Consider the following 21,796-nt stretch of genomic DNA (forward strand, 5'->3'; position numbering starts at 1 on the left):
GTGGCATTATTGAGCCTTCTGTAGTCAATGCACATACGACACCCTGTAATGTCATTGTATGAATTAGTTCATTCTTTTCATTATAAACCACTGTCATGCCTCCCTTCTTGGGAACAACTTGGACAGGGCTCACCCAGGAGCTGTCAGAGATGGGATAAATAATCCCAGCCTCCTTTAATTTTGTGACTTCCTTCTGCACCACTTCCTTCATGGTTGGATTCAGTCGCCTTTGTGGTTGTACCACTGGTTTGGCATCATCCTCTAGCAGGATCTTGTGCATACATCGTGTTGGGCTAATGCCCTTAAAGTCACTTATTGTCCACCCAAGAGCTGTTTTGTGTGTCTTTAGCACTTGGATTAGTGCTTTTTCTTCCTGTGGCTCTAAGGCAGAGCTTATAATCACAGGATAAGTATCTCTATCTCCGAGAAATACATATTTCAAGGAGGATGGTAATGGCTTTAGCTCAAATTTAGGAGGTTTGTCCTCCTCCTTAGGAGTTTTCAGAGGTTCCTTTATTTCCTCTGGCTCCTCTAAATTAAGCTGAGCATCACAAAAGATGTCATTCAGTTCTTCTTCAAGTCCCTTAGCCATATTCACTTCTTCCATCAGGGAATCAATGGTATCAACACTCATGCATTCCTCTGGAATATTTGAATGCTGCATGACTTTGACAGCATTTAGTACGAACTCATCCTCATTGACTCTCAAGATCGCTTTCCCTTTCTGAACGTTAATGAGAGTCCATCCTGTAGCTACAAAGGGTCTTCCTAGAATGAGGGTTGCACTCTTGTGTTTGTCCATTTCCAGTACCACCAAATCTGTGGGAAAGCAAAGGATCCAACCTTAACAATCATGTCCTCAATCACGCCTGATGGAAGCTTAATAGAGCCATCATCAAGTTGAAGATATATGCAGGTAGGTTTAACTTCGTGAGTTAAACAGAGTCTCTTTATTAATAACGTAGGTATTAAGTTAATACTTGCTCCGATATCACATAGGGCTGCCTTTGTGCAGGCATCCCCTAAGGTGCAGGGTATCAAAAAGCAACCAGGGTCTTTAAGTTTCTCTGGTAAGCTCTTTTGGATTACTGCACTACATTCTTCAGTGATAAGGAATGTTTCTACCTCTCTCTAATCCTTCTTATGACTTAAGATGTCTTTCATGAACTTAGCATAAGAAGGTATCAGCTCAAGAGCCTCTGTAAATTAAATCTTGATCTCAAGTGTCTTGAGATAATCCGCAAAGCGGGCAAACTATTTATCCTTTTTCGCTTGACAGAGCTTCTAAGGATATGGCATCTTAGCCCTGTATTCATCAACTTTAGTTTATGTAGGTTGAATGCCAACTAAAATGGAAGGGGGTTTAGTAGCTTGCTTAGGAAGGGTCTTATCAGCACTTGCATGTGTCTGACCATCCCTGGTTGGGCGTTCAACGCCCTTGCTGCCCCCTCCCTGGCGTTCAACGCCAGGAATACTATTCCCTTGTGGGCGTTCAATGCCAAAGGTGGGTATCCCTTCTTGGCATTGAACGCCAAGTGTATTTCTCCTCTTTGGGCGTTCAACGCTAGAAGTGGGCACCCCTTCTTGGCGTTGAATGCCAATGACATTCCCCCTTGGACATGCAACGTCCTTAGAGGTGTTTTGGATAGTAGTCTGGTTATCCTCTATCAGTTTTTTCTCTTCTGGTTTCCTGTTGCTCTGAGGTTGGGTGTTTAATATTTTCTCACTCCTCAGTTGGATTGCCTGACATTCATCTTTTATCTGCTTAGATAATTGCTGTCTTATTTGATTCAGCTGGGCTTCTAGATTCCTGTTGGAAGCCTGAGTTTCTCGCAAAGCCTCTTGAGATTCTAGAAACTGCTGCGCAAGGGCGTGTAACTGGTGAGTCAATGGGCCATCTTATGCTCGAGGGTTGAACTCAATAGATATTGCCTTAACCTCTCATTTTATGGAAGTCTTGTCAGCCGAGTACAGATGCTGATTCATGGCAACTGTCTCAATAAGTTTGTGAGCTTCTTCAATTGTTTTTCTCATATGTATAGAACCACCAGCAGAGTGGTCTAGAGACATCTTAGCCATGTCAGTGAGGCCATAATAAAAGATGTCTAATTGCACCCATTCTAAAATTATTTCATTGGGGCATTTCCGTAGCATTCTTCTATACCTCCCCCCACGCATCATGAAGAGATTAATTATTTTCTTGCTTGAAGCCTTCGATGTCCAGCCTTAACTGGGTTAATTTTCTCGGGGAAAAGTATTGATTCAGAAACTTGTTTACTTGTTGTTTCCATATTTTCAAGCTAGATTTGGGTTCGTTATCTAACCACCTCTTTGCTTGATCTCTTACAGCAAAGGGGAAGAGTAACTGTCTGTAGACATCCTTATCTACTCCCTCAGTGCGTATTGTGTCAGCAATTTGTAAAAAGTTTGCCAGGAATTTAGTAGGTTCTTCTTGTGGCAGTCCAAAGTACTGGTAATTTTGCTGCACCAAAATAATGATCTGAGGATTTATCTCAAACAGCAATTTGTAAAAAGTTTTCCAGGAACTCAGTAGGTTCTTCTTGTGAAAGTCCAGAGTACTGGCAGTTTTCTGCACCAGAATAATGAGCTGAGGATTTAGCTCAAAATTACTTGCTCCAATGGGAGGTATACTGATACTTTTCCCAAAGAACTCAGGAGTGGGAGCCATATAGGATCCCAAAGTTCTTCTAAACTGTTCATTCCTATTTGGCTTCATGGTGAAAAAAGGTAGGAGAAATTGGATTTAAAAAGTAAAAAGAGAAACTAGAATTAAAATATTTTTATTTTTATTTTTATTTATTAATTAAATTCGAAAATAAGGAGATTTGAAATTAAAATTTGAAATTTTTTTAGAATTTTTGAAAATATTTATCTTATTTATTTATTTTTGAATTAATGAAGAAAAAGAAAAACAACCAAAAGACACCAAACTTAAAATTTTTAGATCAAAAGACACAAAATTTTGAAAATTAAGAAAACAAACACCAAAAGACACCAAACTTAAAACTTTTAAGATCAAAACAAGAAAAGAAACAAGAACAACTTGAATATCAAGAAAAAACACTAAGAAAATTTGAAAATTTTAAAGAAAAGATAAACACAAAAGGGACACCAAACTTAAGAATTAACACTAGACTCAAATAAAAGACATTATTTTTGAAAATTTTTGAAAAAAGACACCAAGAATATTCAAAATTTTAACAAGAACAAGAACAAAAGACTCAAACATAAGACAAAGATTAACAAAGAAAAGAAAAATTTTTGAAAAATTTTTGGAAAGAAAACAAAAGTCTCAAACAAAAGTAAAAAATACCTAATCTAAGCAACAAGATAATCCGGTTGTTTGTCGAATCCGAACAATCCCCGACAACGACGCCAAAAACTTGGTGTACGAAACTGACTCTGCAGAATTCCCATAAATAGACTGGCAAGTATACCGGGTCGTCCAAGTAATACCTCAGGTGAGTGAGGGTCAATTCTATGGAGATTGTTGGTTTGAGCAAGTAGTGGTTACCTTGCAGATTTTATTTAGGCAGATCGATATTATAGTTTGTCACAGAAAATGCATAAAACAGAATAAATAAATAAAACGTTACTAGATAGCTGGAAAATCAATGGTATGAAAACAGTTGACGCTTCGGAGATGCTTTGTCTTTTCAGATTAACTTTTCTTACTGTCTACTTCAATAACTTTCCGATTCCTTTAATGGCAGCCGTAAGTGATTAACTCATGTCCTCTCATCAAGTTAACCTCCTCCACTGTAGCAATCCACCACGTTGAGATGACTCATGTCCTCTCATCAAGCCACCTCTAGGTTTCTCACTGTAGTAGAAGATGAAGCTCTAAGCAATTCACTTCCCTTCACGATCCTACTCAAGGTGCCACAGACAAGGCAGATCTTCTGGATCAGAAAGTGCTGCTTCTCTGACTCTAGCCTTAACACCACAGAGACCTCACTTACCCACGGTCAACGGGATTTCATGTCACGTATCCAAAGTTGCCCTGGTACTTTATTGGAATCCGCAATGCAATCTCTAGCTTTGGTTCAATGCTATCCGGATCAGAACTCGCACGGAACCCATGTAGAACAAGGATAATTGTCACGGGTCATCCTCAATTCTTGAGATGAAGAACGAGAATGCATAAGAGAATAGAATCAAACATACTGAACTAGAACGGTAATATTATTTATCCATGAAACTCAACAAAGCTCCTAACCTTAACCTTAGGAGGTTAGTGACTCATGCTGTTCGAAAATACAATGCAAAACGTAAAAGTGGGCAAGAGTCTTTAACAAGGGTGAACTCTTGTATATATATACTAATCTGCTAACTAAGAATTACAGAAATAAGATAAACTAGTCTTGTAGTGCAAAAATCCACTTCCAGGGCGCACTTGGTGAGTGTTTGTGCTGAGCTTGAGTGTCTCCCACCAGCTAGTACCCCTTAGGGACGTTGAACACTGGCTTGGGGCTCCCTTTTGGGTGTTGGACGCCTGCTACTCCCCTATGGGTGCTGGACGCCAGAAATGGGGCTGGTGGCTGACGTTGAATGCCAGTTTTGTGCCTTTATTTCCAAAGTAAAGTATGAACTATTATATATTTCTGGAAAGCCCTGAATGTTAGCTTTCCATATCATTTAAGAGCGCGCCATTTGGACTTTTGTAGCTCCAGAAAAGCTCCTTCGAGTGTATAGATGTTAGATTGTGACAGCATCTGTAGTCCTTTCTCTATCTCTGAATCAAACTTCTCCTAAAACTTCTCAATTTCGGCCAGAAAATACCTGAAATCACCATAAAACATACAAACTCAAAGTAGAATCTAAAAATGTGAATTTTTCACTAAAACCTATGAAAACTTAATAAAACTTAAACAAAAACATAATGCAAATTATATGAAAATGATGCCAAAAAGCGTATAAAATTCTGCTCATCAAACAGTAACTATTTTACCTTTTTCATCATCTCCAAAGGTCACAAAACCACCATCATACTTGTTGAGTTTGATGAAGAAGGTTGATCTTCTAGTCATGTGCCTAGAATACCCACTATCCAAGTACCACATATCTCTCTTCTTCTCGGATGCTAGGCAAATCTGCATAAAATTTAAACTAGCCTTAGGTATCCAAATTGATTTAGATCCTTTGAAGTTAATCCACCTTAGTTGCCCAAGTGCATTAAAGTCACAAACAACATTGTAAGTTTGGTTTCCTACTTTTCTTCTTTCAATGAAGCATTGTAAGTAACAGTGACCTATTTTCTTACAATTAAGGCAATGATTTCCTGAAGCATGTTTGACGTTGGGATTTTTGCCAGTAAAGAAGTTTATAAAAACAGTCGCATTGTAGATATAGTCTCTAAACCAACAAAAATCCCTTCGTACAAACGTTTTGGGTGTCACAAGTAACAAACCCCTTTTAAAATTGTTAACCGAGTATTCAAACCTCGGGTCGTCTTCTCAAGGAACTGCAAGGAAGTATGTTCTTATTATTGGCTATAAAGGTTGTAATCAGGGTTTAGAAGGTGAGAAGCAAGTGATTTAAATGACAAGTAAAGTAGATGGCAATTAAATAAATAAATACTGTAAAGCAACTTTTGGCAAGGTAAGAGAAATTAGAAGTCCAACTTAATTATCTCTCTCAACAATAGTGAAAGTTGAATCTAAATTCCACTTAGTTAACCTTTACTAAAGCAAAGGAAAGTCAAGGGACTAATTAGTTTGACCTTCGAATCCTATTTATTTCCTAAGAAAAAGTTGGGATCATTGAAGTTCAGTTCAATTAGCAAGATAACAATTATCAATTATGCTGAGTTTGATAATGTTGAGTTACTGATTTCTTAACCAAGACCAAAAGGGGAAGAAGTAAAATTGCTGGAATAAAAATGTCCTTAGATGGAAAGCAACGGTAACACAAATTAAAGAGAAAGCAATCAATAACTGAAATACCTCAATTAATCATTAACTCAAATCATAACATGGAAAGGGTTCATAAGTCAAGTTGGCAACATTTATAGATACGAATAAAAGCATTAAAGTAAAAGTAGCATAGAACGTAAATTAAAGTAAATATTAAACCTGGATCGAGAGTCACTCTTACAAACTAAGAGAAGTCCTAAATCCTAATCCTAATCCTAAGAGAGAGAGGAGAGAACCTCTCTCAAACTAAATCTAAATCATGGAAAGTAATATAAATGCGAGCTCTCTCTGAATGGATGCATTCCTCTACTTTATAACCTCTGGTCTATGCCTTCTGGACTTGGATTTGGGCCAAAAAGGGCTTCAAAATTTGCTGGGGGCATGTTCTGTAATTTCTGGTGCGTGGCCTCTGTCACGCGTCCGCGTGGGTCACACAGTCGCGTCACCTGGAGCTTTTTCTTGCCACGCGATCGCGTCAGTCACGCGTCCGCGTCGTATGCGTTATACTTAAGGCGCGCGGTCGCGTCAGTCATGCGGTCGCATCGCTGCTTCTTCGCTTCTGGCACGCGATCGCATCGTCCATGCGATCGCGTGGATACCAGTTTCTACAAAACTCCATTTCGCACTTTCCTTCCATTTTTGTACGTTTCCTTTTCCATCCTTTAAGTCATTCTACCTTAGGAAATCTGAAACTACTCAACACACTAATCACGGCATCGAATGAAAATAAAGGTAATTAAAATAATTAATTTTAAAGCTTAGGAAACATGTTTTTCACATACATCACATAATAAGGAAGGGAAGAAAAATATTATACAAACTTGCAGAACAATTAGTAATTTAAGTACAGATATATGTTGATGAGTTATTGAACCCTCACTGGATTTCGTGTTTACCCTCTAGTCACTCAGTGTTTATTGGGTTTATTCACTCTACTTTTCTTTTTATTCTTACTTTCTATAACTTTGTTCTTCATCTAACCAATCAACAATTATAGAGTACAGTCATACCAAAAGTCATGAGGTCTTTAATTAAGGTTGTAATGGGGCCAAGGTAAAGGTAAGGATATATGTATAAGGCTAAGTGAGCTAATAAGTGAATCCTTAATTAGACTAAGATCTCACCTAACATACATATTTAGTAGGACAAAACTTCTTTACCAAATTTCTCATATTATCCCACTTGTTGTTACATGCTCATGTTTCAATTTTTGTTTTTATCCCATGTGCATTGCTTTATTTTGTATTGAGGAATTCTTTTGTATCTTCTTTTATTGAATGCTGAAAAATAACTTTTTTTTAATACACATGGTAATTGAATCACTTTGATTTCTCATGAGCATGCTTCCCAAATTTTATTTTATTTCTTTTAACTTTTCTACCTTTTGTTTCTATCATTCATGTTCCCAATAGGTTTCCCACATTTTACTCTATTCATAATTTTCTATCTTAAGCTAACAAAGGATTCAACTTGAGATTTTATTTTGTTTTTCTGCTTAAGGCTAGTAGTGTGGCTAAATAGAATAAAAGGGATTTTAAAGGCTCAAGGGGCTAACAAGGGTGATGTGAAAGGTAGGTTATTTGGGGTAAGTGAGCTAAAATCAAATGATGGCCTTAATCATTCTTTTGGTATGTATCTATATTCTATAATTGGAGATATAGATTAAAGCAAAGTAAAGAACATCAGAATAAAAAGAAGCGAAACACACAGGAATGAAATTATGGTTTAAATGCAACCATATAATTAAGCTCAAGACTCACAGGCTGTGTGTTCTCTAACTCAAGCATCATATATCATTCATATCTGTTATGCAGGTTTAGTTAAAAATTCCCATTATTCTAATAAAAAAATTATTTAGGGTAGCCTTTAAAGTTTTAATGTTCCTCCTTGATGAAATATTGTCAACTTAACTATGTGATGTAATGCCTATATATACAAGGTTTATGGATTTAAATCTGTTATGTTCAATTTCCTAGCTTACTTCTTTTTTATATTTTTCAATTTAAACTATGCTATCTTATGCTAAAAAGGGTAAACTATACTAATTAATCCACTAATAAGTCAGAATTGCCAACTAAACTAAATAACTAAAAATATGAACTAAAAATGCAAAATGCAGAGATAGAGTACAAATACATAAAAGCAGCAATGTATAAGTACTCAGAAAATAACAGTAAAAAAGAAAAATACAGAAAAATATCCAAAATAAAAGAAAAAAGAGATGTAGTGGTTCACCAAAATAAAACGCCAGAGATGGTGACCTCCCCACACTTAATATGAAGCATCGTCCCTGATGCTCAGTCAAGCCGGGTGTGAAGGGGTGTCATCACTGGTAGGGATGGTAGCTGGAGGCTCTGTGGTGGTGGTGGGCTGAGAGTCTAGCTGCTGTAGAGTTTGCAAATTTTATTGAATCATTTGCAAGGAGCAGCTGGTCAGCTTTTTCCTGCGGTGTAAAGTTCTTCTCCCGCCATGAGGAATCATGCATGAGGGCAATGATGGACTGGGAGGAATCTCCTCTCTTGCGCTTGCCAGTAGCCTTGCCTTTACCTTTCTTCTGTGAGGCAGACATCCTGAAAAATGGAAAACCAGGATATGGATAAAAATAGGGAAGCAAATAGGCAAATAAACAAAGAAAAATCAAAGCGGCAAAAGAGAATTGGAAATAGGTAAATGAGTTAAGTAATGGTGTATTAAGGATTGTATAGTAGTTTAAAAGTTTGAAAGGAAGAATTTACAATCGCAAATTTATCAGAATTCAAGTTAAATAGAAAAATAGTCATTATGCCATGGTTAGAAAGTTAGAGGAAAGTGAAAAATCAGAAAAGAGACTTTGAAAGGTTAGTATGGTTAGAATTTGAAAAAGAAGTTAGTAAATTAAAATTAGTGAGTCAATAAAATGTGGTTTTAAGGTAAGTGGCATAAAGAAAATATTCCATATAACAAGGATTCACAATTATGGCTAGAATTAACTCACAACCGAACAAGAAAAATAGGGTGATGTTGATTCTATAAAGAAAGCAAGAACTGGAATCAGAATATCACAAATGCAGTTTATAAACCAGGAAATCAAAGAGGATAAGAAAGTCTGCCATAGCATTCATGAAGTGGTTTGGGTAAAGCAGAGGAAAACAGATTTCAGATTGCCAAACCAAAACATGAATGAAAATAATTCACAAAAATTTGGGCAGCATTCCGGCTAAAATTGGATTGAACAGCAAACAAAGCAGTTCATATGAATTAAAAAGTCAAGCTACAGGTATATATATATAATATAAACATGAAAATTCAATGTAAAGAGCAGCAATTTACAAGAAATACAGCATATGAACAAGATTACAGCAACAACAGATTTGCAAATATGATAAAACAGAAGCAAGAATAATGCAAATAAACAGACCTAGAGCCACTAACCACAGTCTAATCTACCTAACAACCTAAAATTCACTACAACATGCAAGACTATCTATCCTAATTATGAACAGAAACGGAGAAAAAAAAAAGAAAAACTATGAACGGAAAAAGGGGTTGCGTGCTGCGGAACCTGGAAGGCTGAATAAGGAGAGGAGGCAGGAAGGTGGTTGGGTGGTAGTGATGGTGGCGTCCGGTGGTTGGCACGGTGGCTGGCGGTGACGTCTGGCACGGCGGTTGCGGCTGTTAGGGGGTAGGGTTTTGGGAAGGGTAATGGGTGAAATTGGGGAGGGGATTGGATAGGGGAGATGTCTCCTTCTAGGGTGATGTGCAATCCATGCGACGCGATCGCGTCGCTCACGCAGTCGCGTGGGATTGGTTTTATGCAAGTGAGGGGGTCGCATGGGGCATGCGATCGCATGAGCAATTTTGTGCGAAACGCACAAGGGCCACACGATTCCAGCCTAACTCTCTGGACGTCGGATAATTACGCCGATCTCCGGGTCACGCGATCGCGTGGATGACGCGGTCGCGTGGGAAGTGTAGTTCGCCATGTGACGCGATCGCATGGGGCATGCGGTCGCGTCGTGCATCCCCTTTTTTTATTTTTTATTTTTTTTTGAAATGAATGCAGGATGCAATGCTTAATGTGAATGCTATGCATGATTCCAGGTTTAATAAAATAAAAACAAAATTCAAAAACAAACAAAACAAAATAAAATTAAAATTGCAAAAGGAACGATCATACCATGGTGGGTTGTCTCCCACCTAGCACTTTTAGTTAAAGTCCTTAAGTTGGACATCGGAGGAGCCTCTTGCTATGGTGGCTTATGTTTAAATTCGTCCAAAAATCTCCACCAGTGCTTGGAATGCCAATAGCCTCTGGGGTCCCATACTAGGCATGTAAAGCTTCTGAGCAGCTTCAGACAAATTTTCAGGCTCCCGGGGTGACGAATGTCAGAATAAACTCCAGGATCCCAAGCCTTGCTATTAAATCCGCCTCCGTCTTGATCTATATGTTTCCATCCGGGCGGTTTAAAAAGTAGAATCTCACCATGGTGACCAAACGTTCTCCGTGATCCATGCAATTGAGCATGATACCAATCCGTGTATTTCGAAGTGAAGCATGGAACTTTATTGAACCTTGTGTACCAACTCTGAGTACAAGCCATTTTCCTCTTACTCTTAAAGCCGCAAAGAGCTCTAAGCTGGCCATCTGTTTCAAGCAAACCATATTCAAGTGAATAAGTAAAGTTATAGGTTAAGGATTGTACCCACTTGAAGCTTGTATTAGGTGGTAATGGCCTTGGGATAGGTGTTTCCGGTGGTTCTGTAAGTTCTACTCCCTTGTGCTCTTCTGTGAATTCCTCCACTTCCTTGCAAGGTTCTACAATTGTATCTATGTCCTGGTCAAAGTCTTCTATGTCTTCCTCATCACTTGAGTCATAGATTAGAGGTTGAGAAAAATCTACCTCCGCATCGTCTTCATATTCACTTGGGAAAGATTCTTCGACCTCAGAGAATTCACTTGCAGATGCAAATTCATTACCAAGAGAGCCAGACTTGTGACTATCATTATCAAGGGAATTTGTGTCCTGGGTTATTTCGTCTGATTCTTCATAAACGACTTGCCTTGGGGGTTGTGTATTATCCTCCTTGGCATCAACTGTAATGCCCTTGACGGAGTTTTCCTCAGTTCTGGATTCCCATGGAGGTTCAGCATCTCCTAGATCTTCAACCAACTCTTCTTCTTGAACAATGACAGCTTCTCCTACTTGTTCTAGTACGGGTTCATTCTCTGTCTTGTCCACTGGAGTTTCCGGTATCTCCTTCATGCTACGCTCTTCGTTAGACTGTCCACATGGGGTTGTGGCTGACCCTTGTATATTTGAGCGCCTAAAAACCCATTGAATCACTACTTGCTCCAGTTGTCGAATGGTTGTTTGAAATTTATTTATTGTTTCCTTTAGGCGAACCTCTGCTTCTCGGGTTGTTGGACTTGGACATGATACATAGGAAAGTGGCAGTGATTGGGAGTGATTGGATTGGTACTGGGGTAAGGCAGGATCATATGGTGGCATATGGTGAAGAGAAGCTTGTGAGTATGGTGGTTCGAGGTTATGCTGAAAGGATGGTTTATATGCACGGGGTGGGGCTTGTTGGTAGTTACAAGGTTGTCCACCATATCTTTCAGCTGGGTATGCACGGTAGAATGGTCTTTGTCCAGGATAACTCGGAGGGTGTTGCTGCCTAAAGGGTTGATTAGATCCTCTTGGCTCCATCCATCCTTGATTGGTCTGACCTTGATGCATATTCCTGCCGTAACTTCTATTTCCTTCAACAAAGTTAGAACCAAACTCAAAGCGAGAGGGGTGAGAATTCATGGTAGCAAATAAAGATAAAAAGGAAAAACAAAAATAAATAAACAAGCAAAAGAAAAATATTTACAATAACCAATAATAAGGCACACGTTAGCAGTTCTCCGACAACGGCGCCATTTTGACGTTGGGATTTTTGCCAGTAAAGAAGTTCATAAAAATAGTCGCGTTGTAGATATAGTCTCTAAACCAACAAAAATCCCTTCGTGCAAATGTTTTGGGTGTCACAAGTAACAAACCCCTTTTAAAATTGTTAACCGAGTATTCAAACCTCGGGTCGTCTTCTCAAGGAAGTATGTTCTTATTATTGGCTATAAAGGTTGTAATCGGGGTTTAGAAGGTGAGAAGCAAGTGATTTAAATGACAAGTAAAGTAGATGGCAATTAAAATAAATAAATATTGTAAAGCAACTTTTGGCAAGGTAAGAGAAATTGGAAGTCCAACTTAATTATCTCTCTCAACAATAGTGAAAGTTGAATCTAAATTCCACTTAGTTAACCTTTACTAAAGCAAAGGAAAGTCAAGGGACTAATTAGTTTGACATTCGAATCCTATTTATTTCCTAAGAAAAAGTTGGGATCATTGAAGTTCAGTTCAATTAGCAAGATAACGATTATCAATTATGCTGAGTTTGATAATGTTGAGTTACTGATTTCTTAACCAAGACCAAAAGGGGAAGAAGTAAAATTGCTGGAATAAAAATGTCCTTAGATGGAAAGCAATGGTAACACAAATTAAAGAGAAAGCAATCAATAACTGAAATACCTCAATTAATCATTAACTCAAATCATAACATGGAAAGGGTTCATAAGTCAAGTTGGCAACATTTATAGATACGAATAAAAGCATTAAAGTAAAAGTAGCATAGAACGTAAATTAAAGTAAATATTAAACCAGGATCGAGAGTCACTCTTACAAACTAAGAGAAGTCCTAAATCCTAATCCTAATCCTAAGAGAGAGAGGAGAGAACCTCTCTCAAACTAAATCTAAATCATGAAAAGTAATAAAAATGCGATCTCTCTCTGAATGGATGAATTTCTCTACTTTATAACCTCTGGTCTATGCCTTATGGACTTCGATTTGGGCCAAAAAGGGCTTCAGAATTCGCTGGGGGTGTGTTCTGTAATTTCTGGTGCGTGGCCTCTGTCACGCGTCCGTGTGGGTCACGCGGTCGCATCACCTGGAGCTTTTTCTTGCCACGCGGTCGCGTCAATCACGCGTCCGCGTCGTATGCGTTATACTTAAGGTGCACGGTCACGTCAGTCATGCGGCCGCGTCGCTGCTTCTTCGCTTCTGGCACGCGATCGCGTCGTCCATGCGATCGCGTGGATACCAGTTTCTGCAAAACTCCGTTTCGCCCTTTCCTTCTATTTTTGTACGTTTCCTTTTCCATCCTTTAAGTCATTCTACCTTAGAAAATCTGAAACTACTCAACACACTAATCACGGCATCGAATGGAAATAAAGGTAATTAAAATAATTCATTTTAAAGCTTAGGAAACATGTTTTTCACATACATCACATAATAAGGAAAGGAAAGTAAAACCATGCAATTAACATGAATAAGTGGGTAAAGGATTGAATAAATCACTCAAACTAAGCACAAAATAACTCATGAAATATGGGTTTATCAATGTTGCTAAAGTTGATTTAAATTTTGATGATGGAAATGATTAAAAGATTGAGGTTTTCTGATTTTTGAGGAATGATCATTTCTCTTGACAAAATTATTTTTGTTTCTTTTTGAGAGATCATTCGAATAAGAATTTTTGAAAGCATATGGGCTTCTTGAATAAGAGGTTCTTTTGTGAAACTCTGGAGTTTTGAAAGCAACCTCATTTTTTGATACATAGCCCAGACCTGACTTGTTTGATGTAGGTCCGGTCCTTTAAGATGATGCAGTTTCATCAAAATAAGATTTTCCGAATTCCCATTCATGGGTGGGAGCATGTCCCGGACCAAATTTATTTATGATGGATTTTGTTTTTGAAGAAGAGGCTATGAATTTTGTTGAGAAATTATTAAAAACTGCATTATCTTTGTCACATATCCTAACCCAAATTTTTCAAACAATGGTCTTTGATTTGCAAGTAATTTGTCCAAATTGCTAGAACTTTGAGCAAATTTTGCTAAATCATTATTCAATCTTTTAATCATTTCATTTAATCTTTCATTTTCAGCAATAAGCTCTTAAGAAGGATCCATAATGTGCTTTCCTTTTAGTTTCTTAAGTTCAGATTTCAGAAATCTATTTTCTTCAATAATATCCAAAGCACATTCAGTTTCCTTTACCATTTCTCTCAAAAAATCATTTTCATCTTTCAGCATTTCTTTTTCAGATTTGCATTTATTGTATTTGTTCAGTAGTTTTTCAGAGTTCAGAGTGAGATCATCTATGATAACATGTAAATCATCTATGGACAGGTCATAGTAATTTACCTCATCAAGTTGATCCTCACCAGCCATAAAATAGATTTGAGCTTCGCATTCGGAGTCTTCTTCCTCATCCAAATCGTTCTCAAGATCCTCCCAAGCTGTCATGAGCACTCTCTTCTTTTCTTTCTTTCCTTTGTCCTCCTTTTTGAGTTTCGGACAGTTGTACATGAGATGCCCAGCCTCCTTGCAATTGTGCAAATCACTTTGCTCATGTCCTTCTTGTACTCCTTTGAGCTTGAGCACTTGTACTTGCCTTTGTTCTCATTAGCCTTCTAAGTAGCCTAGCAAAAACACAAGTTCCTCATCTGAAAAACTATCACTAGACTCATTCTCTTTTGATTCAACTTTTGACTTACGGGCTATTCCCTTTTTCTTTGAGTTTTAGTTTGTGTGTATAGTTTCATAGGCAAAAAGTTTCCCTCTCAGCTCATCATATGTTATAGGACTTAGGTAGTTACTCTCGGCTAGGACAGTGGCCTTTGTTTCCCATTCCTTCTTTGTGAGGCTTCTAAGGACTTTTCTCACTAGTGTTTGTTCTGTGTGTGTTAAGCCATAGCATCAAGCCTATTTATTATGATTGAGAATCTCTCAAACATTTCATCAAGACTTTCTCCATCCTTCATGTTGAACATCTCATACTCTTTTCGTAGCATATCAATCTTTGTTTCTTTGACTTGTTTAGTTCCTTCGTGTGTAACCTAGAGTTTCTTCCAGATTTCTTTGGCTGGCTTGCATCTTGACACCTTTCGATACTCCTCAAAATTGATAGCACATTATAGAAGGTTGATAGCTTTAGCGTTCAGCTCCACTTTCTTCTTGTCATCGTCATTCCATTCAGTTTCTTCTTTTGGAGTCACCACTCCATCAACACTTATTTTTGTTGGAATTTTGGGGCCGCTTACAACAATCTTCCATATGTTGTAATCGATGAATTGGATGAAGATCCGCATCCTCTCTTTCCAATAGGCATAGTTCTTCCCGTTGAAAAAGAGAGGCATGTTATTTGACTGGCCTTCTGTTAGAGTGTAGGCAACTATGGTTGTGCCCAAGTTGTTTGCCATTGGACCTTTGCTCCAAGCGGTAAAGCTTAATTCTTGAGATCTTGGGTCTAGATACCATTTGAAGGTTATGAAAGGCTTAGAGAAGGGGGTTGAATCTATGGCCTTCTTTTACTTTAATGAATTAAGCCTTTAATTACAAACTTTCACACAGAATCTGTTTGAACTGTACAACGGAAACTTTATGAGACAATTTTGTTTTGTCTCATAAATATCAGAAAATAGAACTCAAAGAAAGAGAAGAGAAATAACACAGGCATGTATTCTGGTTCAGTTGTCTTGTGCAATGCAACCTATACATCCAGTATCCACCACAACAGTGGTGGAATTTCCACTATAGTTAAAGTATTACATACACCAATTCTTAGGATTCACTCAATCCTTTCTCTCTCAAGTTTTCATCTAACTTGACTTGGTTATGCTAATACCTAACTCTTCACTCTAAGTGCTAACCCAACTTTGAAAGGGGCACCTCACAGGTACAAGACTCAAGACATAGAAAACTACCTAAAGAAATTTGAAATCACTCTAGGCTTTTCTCTCAAGTGTTTCACTCAGCCTTTTGTCCCTCATAGGTTTTTTTCTTGATTTCTTTCTTTCAGCCTTTTACCTCTCAAGAAATTATAGAAAGATATACATTGAAAATGAAATACGGACTGTAAAAAATGAAGGAGATTAATGCGACAACAGCCTCTGTTGTTATAAGTTGAACCGGATTCAGGTGACTCTGATTGAGTTCTTCATCTTGGCAAAATGCTTCTTTAACTTAGAAAACACTGTCCAAATTTGATGAACTCTTCACAGAGAAACTCTTCAGAACAAAAACTCAAAATCTGGTTCTCTCTCCTTGCTTCAAAAAAATGAAATTTTTCTTATTTGTACTTCTTTTAAAAATTGCTGTTTTGATTTCTTCTGAGTCAACTCCTTGAGTTGTGTGCTTCCCAAGTTTGTCATTTCACTTTCTTCAATTAACCCTCAAATTAGAAATTTCAAAGCTAGTCTTTTTGCTTGACTGAAGACCTAAGATCAGCAAAGAGAAGAGTTTCAATGGTAAACCCAAATCTGAACCCTTGAGCAAGTGCTTTGTCCCCAAGAAACAATTTTAGCATTTGATTCACAGCAGTGATTATCAGAAAATACTTTCTCCATTTAATCCAAATTGGAGTTGCAGAAATTTGGAGAAGAAGCAAGAAAAGTAAATTGCATGCAAATGGAAATAAATCACCTTTATCCTCTGACTTAGCTTAGCTTTCTTTGATTTGGGTTATTAGACATTAGCTTTTTTTTATTTACCTTTCTCTCTCTTTCTTTTCTGATGAATGAACGAGAAGAAGAATGAAGCTCTCTCTTTCTTTCTGATTATGACCAAAGCAAGCTCGTGAACATAGGCGCTGGAATGCTTCTACTTGGTGGACTCTTTGATGAGTGGATATTTTATACCCTTTTTGGTACTATTTTCTTAGTGTTTTTAGCACATTTCAATAAGTTTTATTAAGTTTTAGTATGTTTTAATGGAAAATTCACTTTTTGAATGCTACTTTGAGTTTTTGTGGTTTTCTTATGATTTCAAGTAATTTTTTGGTGAATTTAGCTAGTTTTGGCAAAGTCTGATTCAGAGGCAAAGAAAGGAGTGTAGATGTTGTCAGATTCTGACCTCCATACATTTAAACGAGCATTTTCGGAGCTACAAATGTCTAATTGACGCGTTCTCAATGGCGTTGGAAAGCTAACTTCCAGGGCTTTCCAGCAATATATAATGGTTTATACTTTTCTTTGGATTGGACTACCCAAAATGAGCATTGAACACCCAACTTACCTCCTTTCTAGCATTCAACGCCCAAGAAGGACCAACCCTCCAAGTTGAATGCCCAAACTAGCATTCAATACCAGCCAGGGGGCAAGAACCAAAGTTGAACGCCCAGAACTTGAGTTAGACGCCAGGCATGAGCCCAAACACTCACCAAGAAGGCCCCAAAGTGGATTTTAGCACTTGTTAGCTTATTTTATTTTATTTTTTTGTAATTTTCACTTAATAATAATATCTTTTCTAGGTTTAGTCTTAGAGTTTTTATTATAAATAAGAGATTTCCTTCCTCCTGAAGATCATGCCTCCCAAGAGGGGAGAAGCACAGACTTTTTGCACATTCAGACCTTCTCATACTATTTTTTGTAAATTATGAGCAGCTAAACCTCCTAGGTTAAGGATAGGAGCTCTGCTCATTCCTATCGATTAATATAATTACTTTTCTACTTTAATTTATGCTTGATTCTATTCTATGATGCATTTTCGTTCTTCATCCTTATGAATCTGGGGTGAAACTAACGTACGACCCCTGATTCTACATGAGTTCTTGCGAGTCCCTGACAGGATAGTATTGAGCTACACCTTGAGAGTGCATCATAGATTCCAACACATATCTGGGATAATTGGGATAAGTGACATAAAATCTCGTTAGTCATGGGTAACTGAGGTGTCTGTAGCGCTAAGGCTTGAACCATACAGCTTCATTCTCCGATCCAGAAGATCCGACCTTATCTGTGGCATTTTGAGTAGGATCACCAGAGATTGAATGTGTGAGCTTCACCCTCGTCCAGATTGAATGACCACTGACCATGGCATTTGGTTTGAATCTGAGGAGATTAATGACCACTAACCTTGGCTTTAGTCACTTATAGCCTTGCCATTGAATGAATCATTCGTTGTTAAAGTAGACAGTAAGAAGTGTTAATCCGGAAGAACAAGCATCTCTGAGGCCTTAGCTGATTCTCCATCATTGTTTCTACATCAAGTTGGTATTCCTTTCATTCTTATTTTGTTTTATGTGTTTTTACAACAACCACTCTCTTTTATCCGCCTGACTAAGATTTGCAAGATAACCATTGCTTGCTCAATCCGACAATCCTCGTGGAATTGACCCACACTCAGTTGAGGTATTACTTGAACGACCCGGTGCACTTGCCAATTCAGTTGTGCGAGTTCTCAAATTCGCGCACCACTCTTCTTGGGCTTGGGTTGAATAAATTCCATTCAGCCCAAATGTCTTCTTTGACACACTTTTGTTTGGGTTGTGCTTGTAAGCTTTGCACACTATAGCAGCTTCTGTTTCTTTGTTCTATTTGTTTGGGCTGCTACTATTTTATTTCTTTGGCATGAAACACTAATAAAACACAATCAAAACTAATTGGGTGTTTAACCCAATGCATCAATGTTTGTCATCATCAATTAAGTTAGTTAATTTCTTAACTCAATAGCTATAAAAAGTACGCTTAAGAACTCTGAGCACCACTGTCTGGGAATTTCAGCAAAGCTAAATTCAAATCCAAAGGATTTTCCCAATTAAGTTCTTATGGCATTTATGTATCAGGTGATAATACTTGAAAACAAAACGCTTAGAGTTACGTCTAGGCTTAAAGGTGCAAAGCACCAAAAGAAAAAGCTGTGGTCAAGAATCAAGAAAAAACTAAAAGAAGGGAATCAATAATATCATCCGGATTCTAGTTCCAAAGGGTGCCAATATTTCTAAGCTACAAAAGAAAGTGAGATGCCAAAATAAAGAACTAATAGCCCCACTCAGTAATTAGAATTGAGCTCATTGACAACTCTAAAACCTTATGCATTTTTCTCTTCCAATTAGTCCTATCTTGTTTTTGGTTACTTGAGGATAAGTAACAGTTTAAGTTTGGTGTTGTGATGCGTGAGCATCTTATACCTTTTTTCATAGCAATTTCTACTTGCTTTTAGTTAGATTATATTAATTTTTACCATGTTTTAGTGCAAAATTCATCTTTGGATGCTACTTTGAGTTTTTGTGTTATTTCTATGATTTTAGGTAATTTTTGGGCAAGTTTGGCAGAATCTTGTTCAAAGACGAAGAAAGCATAGCAGATGTTGTCAATCCTGACCTCCATGCATTCCAACGAGCATATCTTGAGCTATAGAAGTCCAATTGATGCGATCTTAATAGTGTTAGAAAGCTAACTTTCAAAGCTTTCTAAAGATATATGATAGTTCATACTTCTCGTCCAGAATGACTACCAAAACTGGCGTTAAACACCAAGCCTGGGCGTCCAATGCCCAAGAAGGACTGACCTCCCAAGTTGAACGCCTAAAACTGGCGTTCAACGCTAGCCAGGGAGCAAAAAATAGTAAGCACGCCCCCCTCTCCAAGTTGAACTCCCAGAACCTGAGTTGAACGCCAGGCATCAGCCCAAACACTCACCTAGTGGGCCCCAAAGTGGATTTTAGCACTCCATATGCTTTTCTTATTTTATTTTTGTAATTCTTAAATTAAATTAACATCTTTTAGGGTTAGCATTTACTATTTAAAGAGGAGATCACTTAGGTTTTAGAACACTAGGCACACTACTTCAGATCTTCTTCTTTATTTTCTTTGTAAAGTATGAGTAACTAAACCTCCTAGTTAAGGTTAGGAGCTCTGCTTATTTCTATGGATTAATATCATTACTCTTCTCTTTTGATTAATGTTTGATTCGGTTCTAAGGTGTTATTTTTGTTCTAAATCCTATGGATCTGGGGTAGAACAGAAGTATAACACCTGATTCTACATGAGCTCTTTGTGATGCTCTTACCAAGGTTGCTTGAGCTACAGCTTGAAAACACTCCTCCTAAACTGAGGGTTACTTGCAGCTGATTGGGATATGTGACATGAAATCCTATCAGTTTTAGGTAATCAAGGTTTTTGTGGTGCTAAACTAGAATATTGAGCTTTACCCTCGTTCAAATCGAATGACCACTAACCCTGGCTTTTGATGAGAATCAGAGGAGATTAAATTGCCAAGGAATTGGGATTTAATCATTTACAGTATGTCATGGAATGAATCATTCATTATTAAAATAGTTAGTAAGTAGTATTAATCTAGAAAGATAAGCATCTCCAAAGCCTTAACTGCTTCCATATATTATCTCTTTATCAATTCTTTAATTGCTTTCTTTATTTTCTTTATTATTTTTCTTTACAACAACAACCCTTCTTTTATTATTTGCCTGACTAAGTCCAATAAGATAGCTATTGCTTATTCAATCCAACAATCCTCGTGGGATCGATCCTCACTCACCTGACGTATTACTTGGACGACCCAGTGCACTTGTTGGTAAAGTTGTGCGAGTTCAAATTTTGCGCACCAGTTACATAGGTTAAAAGTGTATGAAACTTGTAATAATAGGTAAAAGTAACCTCAAACAGATAAAATTAATAACCAAGTATTTGTGAAGTGGAAGGAGGAAAGAGAATTTATTGGATGTGTGAGTGCAATTACGAAACAAAGCCAACTAGAAATCACACACCAATCAATAACACCAATCAAAGTTAGTTGCTTTGCCAATTTAACCAAAAAGTATGGAAACATGGTTACTATGTACTTAGGAAAAGAAAATGTTCTTAATAAAACGGTCAAAAATCTCTCAACCAAACAATAGCAAACAGAAAATCATCAAAGGAATTAAGCATTTTCCAACAAATTTAGTAGCAAATTTCTCATCCAAAGAAGCAGTAACCCAACAATTCATGCAACCAAACAATTAATCAAACGAGCTCAGCAATAATTTCACAGCAATTCAAGGCAATCCAAACACTATTATCAATGATAATTCAGAACCTAATAATCCACTACATTATCCTAACCTGACCTAACAACCTAGAATCAACTAACATCAAATTAATCTAACTAACTAATTAAACAAAATTAACAAACTAAACAAAGTTAACTAAACTTAACAGAAATTAAAAGGAGGCAAAAACCTAAAATAGAGCAAAGTAAAAATATAGCAAGGAAGGGGTGCTGGATTGAGCAGCAGCATTGGTCAACCAGTAGAGGTGGCATCGGCGGTAGTGAACACGTCAGAAATGGAGAAGGAAACAGGAATGATGCCCTATTCTGGCTCTGCCACAATAGAGATGGAAGAAGGGATATGCTGCCGTGAGTGAGTCAATGGGAGGGAGAGGAATAAGGAATAAGGGGACTGGGCAAAGCAACCGCAGTGGCAATGGTAGCCTGACAATATTGATGGTGGCATTGATAGGGAAAGGGAGAAGAAGGAGAAAATAGAAGGAAGGGGTAGTGGTGGCTGACGATGATGTGGTTCGCCGAAGGATGGAGGTCGGTGGTGGTTGAGGCTGGGAGTTAATGGTGGAAGAGGTGTAAAGAAGATGGTGGAAGTTATGTTGGGTGATGGAGGAATGGGGGCTATGGCTGAGAAGAATGAAAAAGAAGAATTGGGGATGTTGTGCAAATAGGGTTTTGCATCAAAAAGGGTATCATTTTCGAATTTGTGCGTACACAGCTACCATGCACACACACAAGTGGTGTGGATTTCATGAAGTGGTGCATACGCATAAGGTATGCATACACATGGTATACACACAAAACCATGTCAATTATGGAATGGAATAATGCATACGCACAAGAGGTGCGTACGCATGAAGTGATAAATTGAATTGATGATGCATACGCATGAAAATATGATGTTTTGGGAGGGTCATAGTGCATATGCACAACCCATGTATAGGCACAACTTGGTATTTTTTTTTTTAAAGAGAAGCATATAACACGAAAAGGAATT

Source organism: Arachis ipaensis, chromosome B06 (genome assembly GCF_000816755.2).
Source record: "Arachis ipaensis cultivar K30076 chromosome B06, Araip1.1, whole genome shotgun sequence".
Classification (NCBI taxonomy): Eukaryota; Viridiplantae; Streptophyta; class Magnoliopsida; order Fabales; family Fabaceae; genus Arachis; species Arachis ipaensis.